Below are 16,075 nucleotides of genomic sequence, written 5' to 3' on the forward strand. Positions count from 1 at the left end.
TAGAAGATTCTGAAATAGTATCGAACACAGATAGCCTTACAGCTATGACGAAGGAAGCTGGTTTTGTGAGAAATGTTAGGGGTGAAAAGAATTTTGAAACAGTTACTATGGAGCAGTTGATGAGTGCTATATTAAATATGGGAACAATGGAAACACTGTTTAGATCTGAATTAAAAACACGGATGGGAACAATGGAAACACGGTTAGACTCACTGGGATCACAAAGGGGAACAATGGAAACACGGTTTGGATCTGAATTAAAAACAGAGATGGGAACTTTGGAAACACGGTTAGATTCACGAATAGGGACATGTTTCAAAAATATGAAAGATGAATTAAAGAAAGAAATCAGAGAAGAAGTACAACCGATTTTGAATTCTCACAATAATACACTCCCGGAAATTGAAATAAGAACACCATGAATTCATTGTCCCAGGAAGGGGAAACTTTATTGACACATTCCTGGGGTCAGATACATCACATGATCACACTGACAGAACCACAGGCACATAGACACAGGCAACAGAGCATGCACACTGTCGGCACTAGTACAGTGTATATCCACCTTTCGCAGCAATGCAGGATGCTATTCTCCCATGGAGACGATCGTAGAGATGCTGGATGTAGTCCTGTGGAACGGCTTGCCATGCCATTTCCACCTGGCGCCTCAGTTGGACCAGCGTTCGTGCTGGACGTGCAGACCGCGTGAGACGACGCTTCATCCAGTCCCAAACATGCTCAATGGGGGACAGATCTGGAGATCTTGCTGGCCAGGGTAGTTGACTTACACCTTCTAGAGCACGTTTGGTGGCACGGGATACATGCGGACGTGCATTGTCCTGTTGGAACAGCAAGTTCCCTTGCCGGTCTAGGAATGGTAGAACGATGGGTTCGATGACGGTTTGGATGTACCGTGCACTATTCAGTGTCCCCTCGACGATCACCAGTGGTGTATGGCCAGTGTAGGAGATCGCTCCCCACACCAAGATGCCGGGTGTTGGCCCTGTGTGCCTCGGTCGTATGCAGTCCTGATTGTGGCGCTCACCTGCACGGCGCCAAACACGCATACGACCATCATTGGCACCAAGGCAGAAGCGACTCTCATCGCTGAAGACGACACGTCTCCATTCGTCCCTCCATTCACGCCTATCGCGACACCACTGGAGGCGGGCTGCACGATGTTGGGGCGTGAGCGGAAGACGGCCTAACGGTGTGCGGGACCGTAGCCCAGCTTCATGGAGACGGTTGCGAATGGTCCTCGCCGATACCCCAGGAGCAACAGTGTCCCTAATTTGCTGGGAAGTGGCGGTGCGGTCCCCTACGGCACTGTGTAGGATCCTACGGTCTTGGCGTACATCCGTGCGTCGCTGCGGTCCGGTCCCAGGTCGACGGGCACGTGCACCTTCCGCCGACCACTGGCGACAACATCGATGTACTGTGGAGACCTCACGCCCCACGTGTTGAGCAATTCGGCGGTACGTCCAGCCGGTCTCCCGCATGCCCACTATACGCCCTCGCTCAAAGTCCGTCAACTGCACATACGGTTCACGTCCACGCTGTCGCGGCATGCTACCAGTGTTAAAGACTGCGATGGAGCTCCGTATGCCACGGCAAACTGGCTGACACTGACGGCGGCGGTGCACAAATGCTGCGCAGCTAGCGCCATTCGACGGCCAACACCGCGGTTCCTGGTGTGTCCGCTGTGCCGTGCGTGTGATCATTGCTTGTACAGCCCTCTCGCAGTGTCCGGAGCAAGTATGGTGGGTCTGACACACCGGTGTCAATGTGTTCTTTTTTCCATTTCCAGGAGTGTAGATTAATTGCAGTAGAGATCAGACAAAGGGAACAGGATAGAGAACAGGAGGAAAGAGATCGCGTGATAGTACAGAAATTTTCAGAATTAAATTTACAATGTGCACACGACAAGGAAGAAACACTTGAAAGAATCGAGGAATCCGTAACAAATGACAGAATAAATAACCTAACACAACAGTGTGAACAGTTAACTACTAAATGTGACCATACCGAAACCCGAGTCGCGACACTTACGGAAGACGTAAATAAACAGAAAGAACAAATAGGTGACTTATCGGAAAGAGTGGAGGAGATTTCAGATAAATTGACAAATCTTAGTTTAAATGGGGAAAGAGATTCAGATGATACAGCACCATTGCCATTTGCAGAAACCGAAGAGTACCAGAACATAAATAAGCATCTTGAAAATCAGGGAAAAATTAATGGACGTGTTAAAAGGGAAGTTGAGGCATTACGAAAGCAAGTCAAGCAAATTGAAGGCGAAATCGTAGGAAAAGATAGCAGAAGAAATTTAGAATCACAGGTAGCAGAGGGGTTTGAAGAAAGTAATTTGTTTCGTGTACGGGATGCAACAAGAGAGCGCCAGGCGCGTGAATTTAACAATAATCGTCATTGTGACTGGGACAGACGCGGTAGGTCTTTGTCGCCACGAGGCGAAAACTTTGACTATAAACACTTTTTGACTGTTCGGAAATTTAAGATCTTCCGCAATTCTAAGAATGACATACATCCATGTGCATGGTTAGATCAATTTATGTACGCACTTCCACCAAATTGGCCACTAAGTCACAAACTGGAATTTATGTGTGGATATTTAGAAAACGAACTGGCGACGCGGATGCGCGCACTCATTAGAGATCGTAATAATCTGAATGACTTTTATCATGCATTTCTATCGGCATATTGATCCGAAAACACGCAAGACAGAGTCAAACACAGTCTTATCATGCAGCGTAATTTCAAACAGTCTGAGTTCCGCACGCCAGCGGAATATTTTGAAGACATGATTCGAAAGAATCAGTTCCTTTCCAACCCTTATAGCCCGACTGAATTAATTCGCATTTGTTTAAGTAAGCTGCCACAATCCATAAGACAAATTGCTTTAGCTGGAAGGTGTAAAGACGACATCGAGACTTTTAAGACTTTGTTGCAAGAACTTGAGTATGACAACGACGACGGGACTTCTTGTAACTTTTTCAGTAACAGTAATTACAATATATTTTCAGAGAAAAGGGATAGTGATCGGAACGGGCGTTATATGGGTAATTTTGACAATGACAGACGTAACAGACAGGACAATAGATACCAGCCTTATGACAATAACAGACGTTCTAACAGAAATTACACAGACAATTATAACAACGGTAATTCGTACCGGAATGATCAATCATGTGGAAACAGTAATCGGTATCACCAAGACAGAAATTATTCATACAGTAATAGAAAATCTTACTACAGAAATAACCAAGGTAGTAGATACAACAATAATTTCAGAAGTGACAGTCGAAATTACACAAGAAGTAGTTACGCAGACATACAGGAAAATAGAAATTTTAATAACAGACACAACCAAGAATTTGCATCTAACAGACAGGAAGGACCTAATTGGCATCCTCCACGTGACAGAACTTCAGAGAGACAAGTGCAAATAGTAGAAATTGATCCGCGAAATGACGCGAATAATCAAAGACGTGACGCAAACAATCGACAATGACTAGCAGCTTCGGCTTCTGGCAGCAATATAGACGGTTCAGAAAGTAATGACACTACGACTTTACACTACGTACGCCTGGAAGACATGAGAGACATTTTGTTAGACGAAAAGGAAAATAATGTAGACGCATTTTTACATCCTGTTATTGAAGTATGTGTGGGTAAGAATAAGTTCACTGCAGTTTTAGATTCTGGGAGCCCATTGAATGTCATTAGTGAATCAGTTTTTCGTATATGTGAAAGAACTATTGCCTGTCCTGTGTTACCTATTTCAAAAACTACAAATCGAGGGGCTATTTCTGGAAAAAGTGTGGAAGTTAAACAACAGACCAACTTAAATTTCATTTGTCAAGGATACGAATTTTCAGCTAATTTTATTATTGTTCCATTACTCAACACACAAATTATATTAGGTATGGAGTTTCTTAACGCACATAAAGCGATTTTGAACTTTAAAGAAGGAAGTGTGAATTTGACTGTTGCCGGAATGCCGAAAAGTTTGAAATTTTTCGAGTGTTTAAAAAGATCTGAGTCAGATACAAAATGTTTAAGGTTTCTTACTTCTGATGTTTTCGTAGAGCATTATGACGACAGTGTGTTTGTTCATGACAATGACAATAGATACAGGGACGCGATGGATGATATAATCAATAGTGAAGAATTAATTAATGAAAAGGTTAAGAAAGCTGAAGTGCCAGATGACGTTGCAAGAGAAGAGCTGCACCACATTTTGACTTCACATGCTACAGTATTTAGTCATCATACAGGAACTATACAAGGCCTACAATATTTATTTAAAGTAAAAGAACACACACCATTTCGGGGGAAAACGTACGCTTTTCCTTTGGCTTACAGAGACAAGATTAAGAATGAACTTCAGTACATGTTAGATCAGGGCATTATTGAGCCTGCAGTCAGTCCTTATACTAGCCCATTACACGTTGTTCTTAAAAAGGATGGGTCAATTCGTTTGGTTCTGGATTCCAGTCAGATAAATAATATCATCATTCCTGAAACTGACCGCCCACAAAATTTAGATGAACTTCTTCAACATTTCCATGGAATTAAAGTTTTATCCACGATTGACATGCGCGCAAGTTTTTGGCAAATAAAACTCCACCCTGATTGTAGAAAATACACTGCCTTTTTAGCCTTTGGTAACTGTTACCAGTTTCGGAAATTACCGTTCGGACTTACTGTATCTTCTGCAGCATTCATTCGTAGCTTAAATGAAATTTTACCTGTTTATCTTCGTGACAATATTACTTCATATGTTGACGATATTCTTATTGCTAAACATTCTTGGAGTGAGCATGACAAAATTTTGGATTCATTATTACGTATTTTTGCAAGAGTTGGCATTACAGTGAACTTAGAAAAATCTGAATTTGGTCGTTCTCAGGTGAAATTTCTCGGTCACATTATTTCTACAGAAGGTATTCTTCCTGATCCAGAGAAACTAGACGCTATTCGTAATTATGCTGTTCCTACCACAAAACGTTATGTTCGTAGTTTCCTTGGTGTCTGTAATTTTCTTAGACGCTTTGTTAGATTGGACGATTTGGCCACACCTCGTTTATGTGAACTATCTGGAAAGAAATCTAATTGGTGTTGGGATGAGGAAGCTCAGTCAGAATTTGAACAGCTTCGTGATGCTTTAGTTGCTGCTCCACTTCTTTCACACCCGGATTTATCTAAAGATTTTTGTTTGGCGACAGACTCATCATACAAAGGCCTAGGTGCACATTTATTTCAAGAGATAGAAGAAGACGGCGTTGTAGTCCAGAAAACTATTGCATTTGGAAGTCTTGTTCTCTCTAAATCAGAAAAGAATTATTCGATTACGGAACTTGAAGCTTTGGCGGTTGTTTGGGCTTTTACAAAATTTCGCACATTTTTGTTTGGCAGACATACTAAGGTTTATACCGATCGTCGAGCTCTGGAATTTCTTATGTCAACAAAATTAACTCACGGCAGATTGTCACGATGGGCGTTGTACCTACAGGAATTTGACTTTAGTATTGTTTACATACAGGGTTCTTCAAATATTGTTGCTGATGCTTTATCACGTGCACCTATGGGTTTGAAACAAAGTGCTGAAGAGGACTGCAAGGAAAACAATTATTGTTTGATGTATATTCAAGGTGTTGCGTTTGAGAACTTTATTTCGTCTTCGCTCCAGGACATCGCTAAGGAGCAAAATAAGGATCCAATCTGGAAGGACATTAAGGAGAAGTGGAGGAGAAAGGAAAGCGTAGCGATTAGACAGCATTATTTAGTTCGCAATGACATTCTTTTTAAACGAAAATCGGTCGACAACTCTTTTTGGTTAGTTTGTATTCCTGATGAGTGGGTTAATAAGCTGATTTGGTATACGCATTTCAGTTATGCGCACTTTGGTCCCAGAAAATGCTTTCATAAATTGCGAGAAAATTGCTACTTCAGTAATATGGAAAAACGTATTAGATCTGTTCTGGCCAAATGCAAATTATGTCAAAAGGCTAAGCCGCCAACAATTTCTCACAGAGCACCGTTGTTTCCTATCATTCCAGCGAAATTAAAGGACATGGCTGCAGTTGATTTGTTCGGCCCAGTGGTTCGATCTACTAATGGTTTTGCGTACATTTTCGTAGCAGTGGAATTGACATCAAAATATGTGTGTTTTACACCGTTACGCAAAGCAACAGCTCGTTCAGTATCTAACGCTTTCATCAAACATTTTCTTAAAGAAGTGGGTCATGTTGATAAGGTTATATCAGATAATGGATCACAGTTTCGTTCTAAAATTTGGCTTCGTACTCTACGGCGTCATAAGATTAAACCAATTTTCATTTCACTTTTTCACCCTCAATCTAACGCTTCAGAGAGATGGATGAAGGAAATCAATAAATTGTGTCGTCTTTATTGTCATCAGAATCACAGAACTTGGGATCAGTATCTTCATATTTTTCAAAACATTCTGAATGAACTTCCTAATGACTCAACTTCTTTACCGCCTATACTGATATTAAAAAACAAAGCACCGACAAATCACATTTCTGAAATCGTTCCTTTTCCGCCTACACGGAAACTGCGGCATTCTGAAGTTGTCAACCTGGCTCTGCAAAATATTGCATCTGCGGCTGCTAGAAGAGAGAAATCAGCTAAGCGTCCTGGTCGTTTAAAAATTTTGTCAGTTGGTCAAAAAGTGTTAATTAAGTCTCATCGTTTGTCTCACAAAGGAAAAGGGTTGTGTCGCAAATTTTTTCTGCTTTATAACGGTCCATACAGAATTCGTAAAATTATTCATGATAACACTGTCGAAGTAGAAACTCTGAAATCACGACGCTCTAAGGGAATACATCATATATCAAACGTTAAAATTTTTGTGGAATGACATACCTTTGAGAAACTAACAGCTACATGTAAACATGCAGAGAGTACAAGGATACCGCGCTGTGTTTTGGCGGCGGCACATACTCAAAGCAACAGTCAAGTCTGCGCGCCGCACAGGGCAGTCGTTGACCGCAAACAATTACTTCCTACGTCACGCGCCTACAGCTGATCGAGCGCTCAGTGCGAATGCACTGACAGCCGTAAACAATTACACAGTGTTTAATTTCTCCGATTAAATTCAGTATAAAGCTATAGTGACTTGATGAATTCTGTTATTAACATTCAGTATTTTTCAGGATACGGTTCTATAAAATATTTAAGAACTTCAGGTAAATTCTGTGCGTGTCCGACGTTAAGACGACTTGCTATCGAGAAATTTTCAGGAAGAATGTAATTTCGAAAAAGAAACTAATAAACTAAAAAAAGGTAACGATTAATTGAGTTCATTTTTCAGGTAACATATTTCCACTTAGGTACGTACTTTAGACGTAATTTGCTGCTCGCGATTACGTGATTCATACTTTGTGCTAATTTCACGTTCTATGAATTTACTTGTGAAGCGACGTGCTTGCGTACGTTAACTGATTTTGACAATGATTATTAATGAACTGGGTTGTAACTTGTGTATATTATGCATCGCTTGGCTGCACTGCTTTTTCACTGATGTCATATTTTTTAATTATGTGCCTGCTGTGCTTATTTATTTAAATTATAATTGTCACCTGATTAATTGTGCTGACTGTGATTATGTATGTAAGTTATACTTTGTGATTTATCTGCTTGCGCCTTCATGTTTACTCATTAAGATGACATATGAACATTTATTTGCTTATGCTGATACGATGCTAATGACCTGTTTATTACGTAAGATATATGTTTACTGTTATGCATATGGATACATTTCTGTTTGTTGTCATAATTACTCTTTAATTTGGTATATAGAAATGCCGATATACTGTGTACAAACATAGAGTTTAGGTCACACTATTATATTAATTATAGATTGTTCGCTTGGCAGAGCCTAGTTGTAAGAACTGTGCTGCATCCACTTGTTGACATTCTGTTCTCTACTGGTATATTACTCGCTATTGCATGTTTTGCTTACGCTCAGTGCCTTATATTTTTAAGATAGGAAAATGAACTGCTATAATTCGACGAACAACATTAGTACAAGAAACTTCATAGAAGTCACATGAGCTGAGGTTTTATGGAAGCTGTATAAATTTATGCTAATAAGAAGGAAGCTAACGACATGACATACCAACACTAGGTTTAGACCATCGACAATTATTACACTGTATTCCTCGTGAGCAATTGAAATAGCAAGTGACACTTGACACAAGAAATACTCCACATGTTTGCTTCTGTTTGCCATAATTCTTGAAGTGGTGTACACACTGTGAAATATTATGATCATTCACACTCCGTAATTGTACTTAATTACTGAGAGTTATTCGAACTAAGTCTGTTAGAGGTCATGTATGCATTTCTTTTGTTTATAATTCATAATGAGTAGAAGATTTTGGCTCAGATGGATTACACAGAGGTTGTGTGTTGACAGTGTGTCTTCGGATTGTATGGGATGATGAGATTTGCATTAGGATTTTATCTGTACTTGTTCGAGGAGACTGACTAGAGGAAAGAGTTGTTATGGAAGTGAAATGATATTTGCGATAAGGTTTATATGTGTCGATGTATTGAAGAGATATTATTGAGGTATTGAGATTACATGAAGTTGATGATTATTGGAGTTTTTGTGGACAAGAGGTAAGGTAAATGCTATTGATGATAAGATTTATATGTACCGACGTAAGAGGTATTATTGAAGTATTGAGATTATGTGATGCTAATGATTATTGGAGTTTTGGTGTATAAGAGGTAAAGTAAGTGAGGTGCATATTTTTTTTTTTTTGTTGGTCTATATGGAACAAGGAGGATGAAGATAGCAGACTAGAACACTAAAGTGGAAGGAAGATTGTCTACACACACTTTGTTAAATCACTAAGCAGTACATAATTTTTTTTTTGGAGAGAGGAAGTATTTGCATATCCTGGCACACTGACAGTTGTTCAGCAACCGTACATTTTGATCTGGCTTGGCAAACATTGGTCTTGACATGATGACTATGACGTTGACTTAACTATTATTGACTGTTATACATTGCTGACACTACCACTTGATACACATGATGAACATAAAATTTTGGACAGAATTCCATTTACACAGTTAACACTATTCCATTACACAGTAGTACTTAATGTGGATGAAAGATGAGTGAGTGTGTTTTGTGTTTTCCCTTCCTAATCCTACCCACCTAACTCCTAAATATTATTTTATTTGTATGTAGTGGCTTGCACTGACACTCATAAATATTATAGGTTTACTGATATTTGAGTATTTGTAATAGTAATATGACAATTATCTGATATCATTTGTGTGTTTATTAGAATTTGTATGTTTAGTGTAAGAGCATTGTAAAAGCATTTGTATGTGGATTCAAACTATTGTTCATGCCTGAACTGTCTGATTAGTGATGGGAATATTATGGACTGTTACTTGTACTTTTTCTACATGACTGGTGCCAATAGGACATGTTTACTTTCTGCTTATAAACTCTGATGAACAGTGTGATCAGTGATAGTAAATATTATGGACTGTTACTTGTACTTTTTCTACATGATTGGTGCCACTAGGACATGTTTAATTTCCGCTGATAGTGAATATTATGGACTGTTACTTGTACTTTTTCTACATGATTGGTGCCACTAGGACATGTTTAATTTCTGCTGATGAACAGTGTGATCAGTGATAGTGAATATTATGGACTGTTACTTGTACTTTTTCTACATGATTGGTGCCAATAGGACATGTTTAATTTCTGCTTATAAACTCTGATGAACAGTGTGATCGGTGATAGTGAATATGACGGACTGCTCTCTGCACCTGCTCATCATTGCTGGGTGCAACTGATGGAACTGCTTTTATTGAAATGATGTCACTTGTTGCTCTCTGCACCTACTCAACAATACTGGGTGCACAGATGGAGCTACTTCTATGGAAATGATGTCATTTGTCGGTGTCTGCACCTACTCAACATTGCTGGGTGCCACTGATGAACTGCTTCTGCTGAAATGATGTCACCTGATGCTGTCTGCACCTGTTCCACAATGCTGGGTGCCACTGATGGACTGCTTCTACTGAAATGATGTCACCTGATGCTGTCTGCACTTGTTCCACAATGCTGGATGCCACTGATGGACTGCTTCTACTGAAATGATGTCACCTGATGCTGTCTGCACCTGTTCCACAATGCTGGGTGCCACTGATGGACTGCTTCTACTGAAATGATGTCACCTGATGCTGTCTGCACCTGTTCCACAATGCTGGGTGCCACTGATGGACTGCTTCTACTGAAATGATGTCACCTGATGCTGTCTGCACCTATTCCACAATGCTGGGTGCCACTGATGGACTGCTTCTACTGAAATGATGTCACCTGATGCTGTCTGCACCTACTCCACAATGCTGGGTGCCACTGATGGACTGCTTCTACTGAAATGATGTCACCTGATGCTGTCTGCACCTGTTCCACAATGCTGGGTGCCACTGATGGACTGCTTCTACTGAGATGATGTCACTTGTTGCTGTAGCACCTATTCAACATTGCTGGATGCTACTACTGGAACTGTCAACTACTTGTTGTGAAAGCATTTTACGTGAATATTTGTATAAACTGATTTTTTGTGTATTACTGTTTGTGAAAAGTTATGAGACTCTTACCTGCACATATTCGTCATTGCTGCCGCTATCTATTGAATTGTTTAACCACATGATATTTGTGTAAACTATTATGTAAAGTCATATGTATGAAAGAATTTGTATTCCTTACTGTATTTTATATATTAGGCTATTGTAAGGTCAGTGCAAAGCCAAAATTTCATCTAGTTATATGATATTTACGTATTAATATTACCTTTTATTTTTGTCTGTATTTTTTTTGACGAATTTGGTGGTATTTTCACCACCAATGCTGGCAAAAATACCATCAAATTCTAGTACGTGGAGGAAGGGCATATGAAAGGTGGCTACACTGAGCCACAGCGCCAGAGATCGCGCCAGAGAGTTTTGTTCCGCCGCCTCCACTGGCAGTGATTCGTGAGAAGTTGTGGTAGGCGGTTCTTGTTCAGATGTAGTGGAGAGTTTCGAGAAGCGGTGTGAGTGTTTGTTCCATGTTTTATGCGGTTATTTGATGGGAGAGATAGCAGATGTTATTCTAATGGAGATATTGTAATGATCAGAGTGCTTTTCGTAAATATATATGAAGGTAACAAATTCCCTGTTTTTTTTTTCTTTTTATTATTTCTGTATCTCAAATAATGCATCATTACAGGTTCAGTCAACAAAGCATCTGGCTTGTGTTCTTGTATTAGAGTGTAATTCTGCTTTCCTTGCGCAATTATAGTATTTCTAATTTTCTTTTATCACGTCAATATAATTGGTATTTAAAAATTCTTGTCTTGTTGAAGAAGAACCGTGCCAGATGTGCGTTGAGTCATACTTCCACATACAGAACAGTTATACTTGTGCTTTGGTTTTGTAGGTTTTATAGTTGCTGGGGACTTAATTAATTAATTGTGCTAACAGAAATTTTCTTACATTCTTTGTTGTCATTCTAAGCAGTCAGATTGCGTACTAAAACTAGTCAGGGCCAGCCGATTACGAGACTTGCGTAATCGGACTTACAGCTACTAAAAATACTTGCACTTTATTTTAATTAAGCCCCCATGCAATGTATGGGGAGAGAGCATCGTGCCAAAATACGTCAGAAAAGTATTTTCTACATTTGCTGTCGTGTGGTAGTGGCATTTTATTCATCTTAAAACCTCGGTCGACAGCTTTAACTCAGAACAAGTTTTCTACATGCATGTAATCAATAAACTGCATGTGCATTGTCAGACTGTTATAGGTAACGTCAGAGAATTCGCATATATCGTTGATGATTAATTTCTCTCTCATGTTTACTATTGTTTTAACAACACTAAAAGAAACCTTACGAAAATGGTGCACTATATTATAAAAAATGAAATAAAACTACCCACGATAACCTTACGATGAAAGCCTGTTTTAATAAAACTGAATATCTGTATACAAGCGTGCCTCTATCGGCACGAATTAGCAAAATACTACTCACTTAGCTTTCCAATGGGCGATTGGGTCTGTGTTTAATTGGTATGCTGCGTCATACTCAAGAGGCATTACGTAAATAATGTTACGTATTCATAGGAAAATGAGTCAGAGAAAAGATGAGTTGGTGGTTTTTCGGATTGATGGTAAGTTCGTATACTAAAGGTCTGCGTTCGTTTTCATCTTCTGCCGATGATTTTTGATACGGAGAGACATATTCTATTCTCTTCTGGCTAAGCCAAGTGAAGAAGGTATAATGGCATTGTGGTCTGAAATTCACATTAAACATGATATTCCTTCTCTACCAAGTAGACATTAGGTTGAACCACAATAAAGTCAGGAGTGGCAACATGTAGAAGCTCTATCACCAGTAACGCTTCTTATGCTAGTTACTTACTTCTAGTGACGAAACAAACGCTATTTAGAGTCACAGGACACTTGTTCCAGCCGGCCGTTGTGGCCGAGCGATTCTAGGCGCTTCAGTCTGGAACCGCGCGACCGTTACGGTTGCAGGTCCAAATCCTGCCTCGGGCATGGATGTGTGTGATGTCCTTAGGTTAGTTAGGTTTAAGTAATTCTATGTTCTAGGGGACTGCTGACCTCAGTGTTAAGTCCCATAGTGCTCAGAGCCATTTGAACACTTATTCCATCTTTTATTTGAGCCTCTGTATGTCGATAAACTTGGTTCTGAACTGGGAATACAACTCATACCGCCCTTAACGCGGAATTTGATCCCTTCGCGACAATACAGCTCGACTACAATTTGTTGTTTGTTCAAAACTGCAGATTCCTCAACGTCCCCACGTATTGCACGTGAATGGGTTTGAATCCTGGCCCGGCACTAAAGATTTCATTATATATTATCAAGCTGTAGCATGAGAACAACTATCTGCTGGTGGATAATAAATTTGATATCTAATGTATTTTCATTCGTTGTCAACACTATCGATATCTGACGTTTTTGACTCCCAGTGAGACACAGTATTATTTGGGAAATCACTGTAAGTTCAAGGATGTTATTCCGAGCTGCTGGTGGAGAAAAACTCGGTAGCTGACGTCTCTTTGTGTGTAGTCAACAACGATATGTGTGTGGTTCGATTCTCAGTCAGTACTGAAGTCTTCGTCATGTTATTTCTAGTTCAAACATGCTCACATGTCGCTGCTGGTGTAACAAACCCATATTTATCGTTCGTTTTCTCTAGAATATAACAGCGATAGGTGCCGGGTTGGAGTCCTTCAATGGAAAAAATTAATGTTTCGTCTTGTCATTTCAGTTAAAACATCTAGCAACTGCCGAGAAAATCCTATATGTCACAGTTGATTGTGCTTCGATAAAAATCCAGTTAGGTTCTGGGTTCGAATCCCTGTCCAACACAAAGCTTTACCTCACGGAATTTCATGTAAGTTACTTGTGAAGAAGCAATATTTAACATTTCTCGTAGTTCGTTAACAGGGACAATAGGTGCTGGGTAGGAATTCGCGTCCGTTAAAAATGTTTACGTTATGTAATTTAAAGTTGATATTTGCTAACTGATACTGTCTAAAATCGAGGTATATCACTCTCTGTAGGCCTAGTCAGGAATGCCTGTTAGTTTCCGTCAGTCACGAAATCTTTGCTTAGTCTGCATGACCTGGCTTGGAATCCATACGCAGAACGAGACGGTTCGTCGTGTCATTTGAAGTTCATACATATTCTCAAATAGCTGCTCGTGAATAACTTACATTTTTAATGTCATTTTGTGTTAAATAATAAGTACGCTGTGTTATGTTGAAGAGTAAATCCTGAATACGACGAACTTACTACGTGCATTACCTATGTGATGTAATAATGAGAGTAGTAACATTACAGGTATGTCATTTGTTGTAATAAATGTGAGCTTACAATCCTTAAGGATAGCCTTATCTGTGATCAGGTGTTCCCTGATATTTGTAGTATAGTGCTATTACTTTACATATTGAGTTATTGCGATACAGAGCAGTGTTTTACAGTGGTAACTTGTGGGAACCATTTTGAATAGTCAAACGACTGTACCGAGGAGCGATTAGAGGACCTGCTAGACAGCTGCGTTATGCTGGTTGCATGCGAATCAGGCGAAATGCAATTCAGGTAGTTTGGATACTTTTGAGCACGCCTGTACACGACCTAATACCTCGCGTGCTTGCCGCCTCGACAATGGCGGATCAGGTATGCTGGGTAGGGTTTACCAAACTATAAATACAGCGAGTGGCGAATTGTTTGCAAATGGAAGGTGGCCACTTTGAACATCGTCTCCAAGGTGAACGTTGCTCGTATGTGTACGTACCGACTCTGTGAAGATAAGCCTGGACGTCGGACACACAGAATGGAATTGTTGTGATAGCATAATGTGCAGCTAGGGTAGCCTACCTGTCGTGTTTTTTGTACCTCGTTGGATACAGACAATCTTACTGTATTCACTGTTATTTTCTATTGCCTTTATTTGTGTTACGGATGAAACGAAAGGTCAGCTACGTCTGTAAGAAATTTACTTTACGTCTCAATGCTTAAATACAAACAGAATCAAATACACAAGATATCGCATCGTGGAGGTAGAAACTGGATACAGTTTGATGCTTTAACTGAAAAAAAAATTTAGAGTGAACGCGACTTGAACATCGGCGAGTCTGCGTATCGGTGCCCCACGGCATTACCTGCTCTCACAGAGCTAATTGAAAGGCTCTAGCACAGCGCAGAGTTCATGCTACCCGTTCTCCACACGCTCCACGATGTTACAGCCCTGCCATAACCTCGTTTTTTAAATCGAATTTCTACTGAACCTGTCAGCGGGGTTAGGTTTTGCTATATACACTTTTGTCTGGGCTGAGTAATCAAATGGCAACGGCCAAGAGCGGAATTTTTTCTTCATCTTTTATATTTACTTTGGAGATACTGATAACTAAGAGACTTTAATGAGATACACATTCCTTTAATCGATTATGTGAAGGCGTTTGACAGGTTAAGCAGGACGAAACTCTGGTTAGTATTACAAGCAAGTGGAATTCCACGACACTAAATTTGTAGTAAAAAAGGGAACAAGATCAGTAAGAACGGCATTTTAACTAGCCAGCAAATCAAGAAGGTAGCTGTCCTTCTCCAATTTCATTATTAAAGAACAGGATGATGAAATGAAAAACAACAAAGGAATAAAACTAGATAACGATCATTAGATAAAAACATTAACGTATGCAAACGACCAGGTAAATAATAGCCACACAGAGCGAGGAGGTGCAGTGGTTAGCACACTGGGCTGGCACTGGTGAGAACGACTGTTCAAACCAGCATCCGGCCGTCCAAATTTAATTTTCCCTGATTTCCCTAAATCACTTCAGGCAAATGACGGGCTTGTTCCTTTGAAAGGGCACGGCCGATTTCCTTACCCATCCTTCCCTAGTCCGAAGCTGTGTTCCGTCTCTACTGACCTTATTGTCGCCTGGACGTTAAGGATCTGAGCACTATGAGACTTAACATCTGAGGTCATCAGTCCCCTAAAACTTAGAACTACTTAAACCTAACTAACCTAAGGACATCACACACATCCATGCCTGAGGCAGGATTCGAACCTGCGACTGTAGCAGTCGCGTGGTTCTCGACTGAAGAGCCTAGAACCGCTCGGCCACAACGGCCGGCCCTGGACGTTAAATATTAACCTCATCCATCTACAATAGCCACTTGAGAAGAATAATTGAAAAGAAATACCGGTATTTTTAAATTAAACCAACTTGGCCAAAATTGTAATTCCAAAATATCTGTAGAAAAGACGAAAGTAATGGCATTCCGAGAGCAACAACTGGTGCACTCAAAAACAGTGATAGAAAACAAAATAATCTAGCACGTAGGTGAACTTAATTCCCTGGGCTGCGACATTTAAAAAGTATAAAACCGCAAAATTTCAGGATATCTGTGGAACATAAAAATTACATAAAGCAAGAAGACAACTAAAACGAACTGACATTCTATAAAACACTAGCT

The sequence above is a fragment of the Schistocerca cancellata genome, chromosome 2 (genome assembly GCF_023864275.1).
Source record: "Schistocerca cancellata isolate TAMUIC-IGC-003103 chromosome 2, iqSchCanc2.1, whole genome shotgun sequence".
Lineage (NCBI taxonomy): Eukaryota > Metazoa > Arthropoda > Insecta > Orthoptera > Acrididae > Schistocerca > Schistocerca cancellata.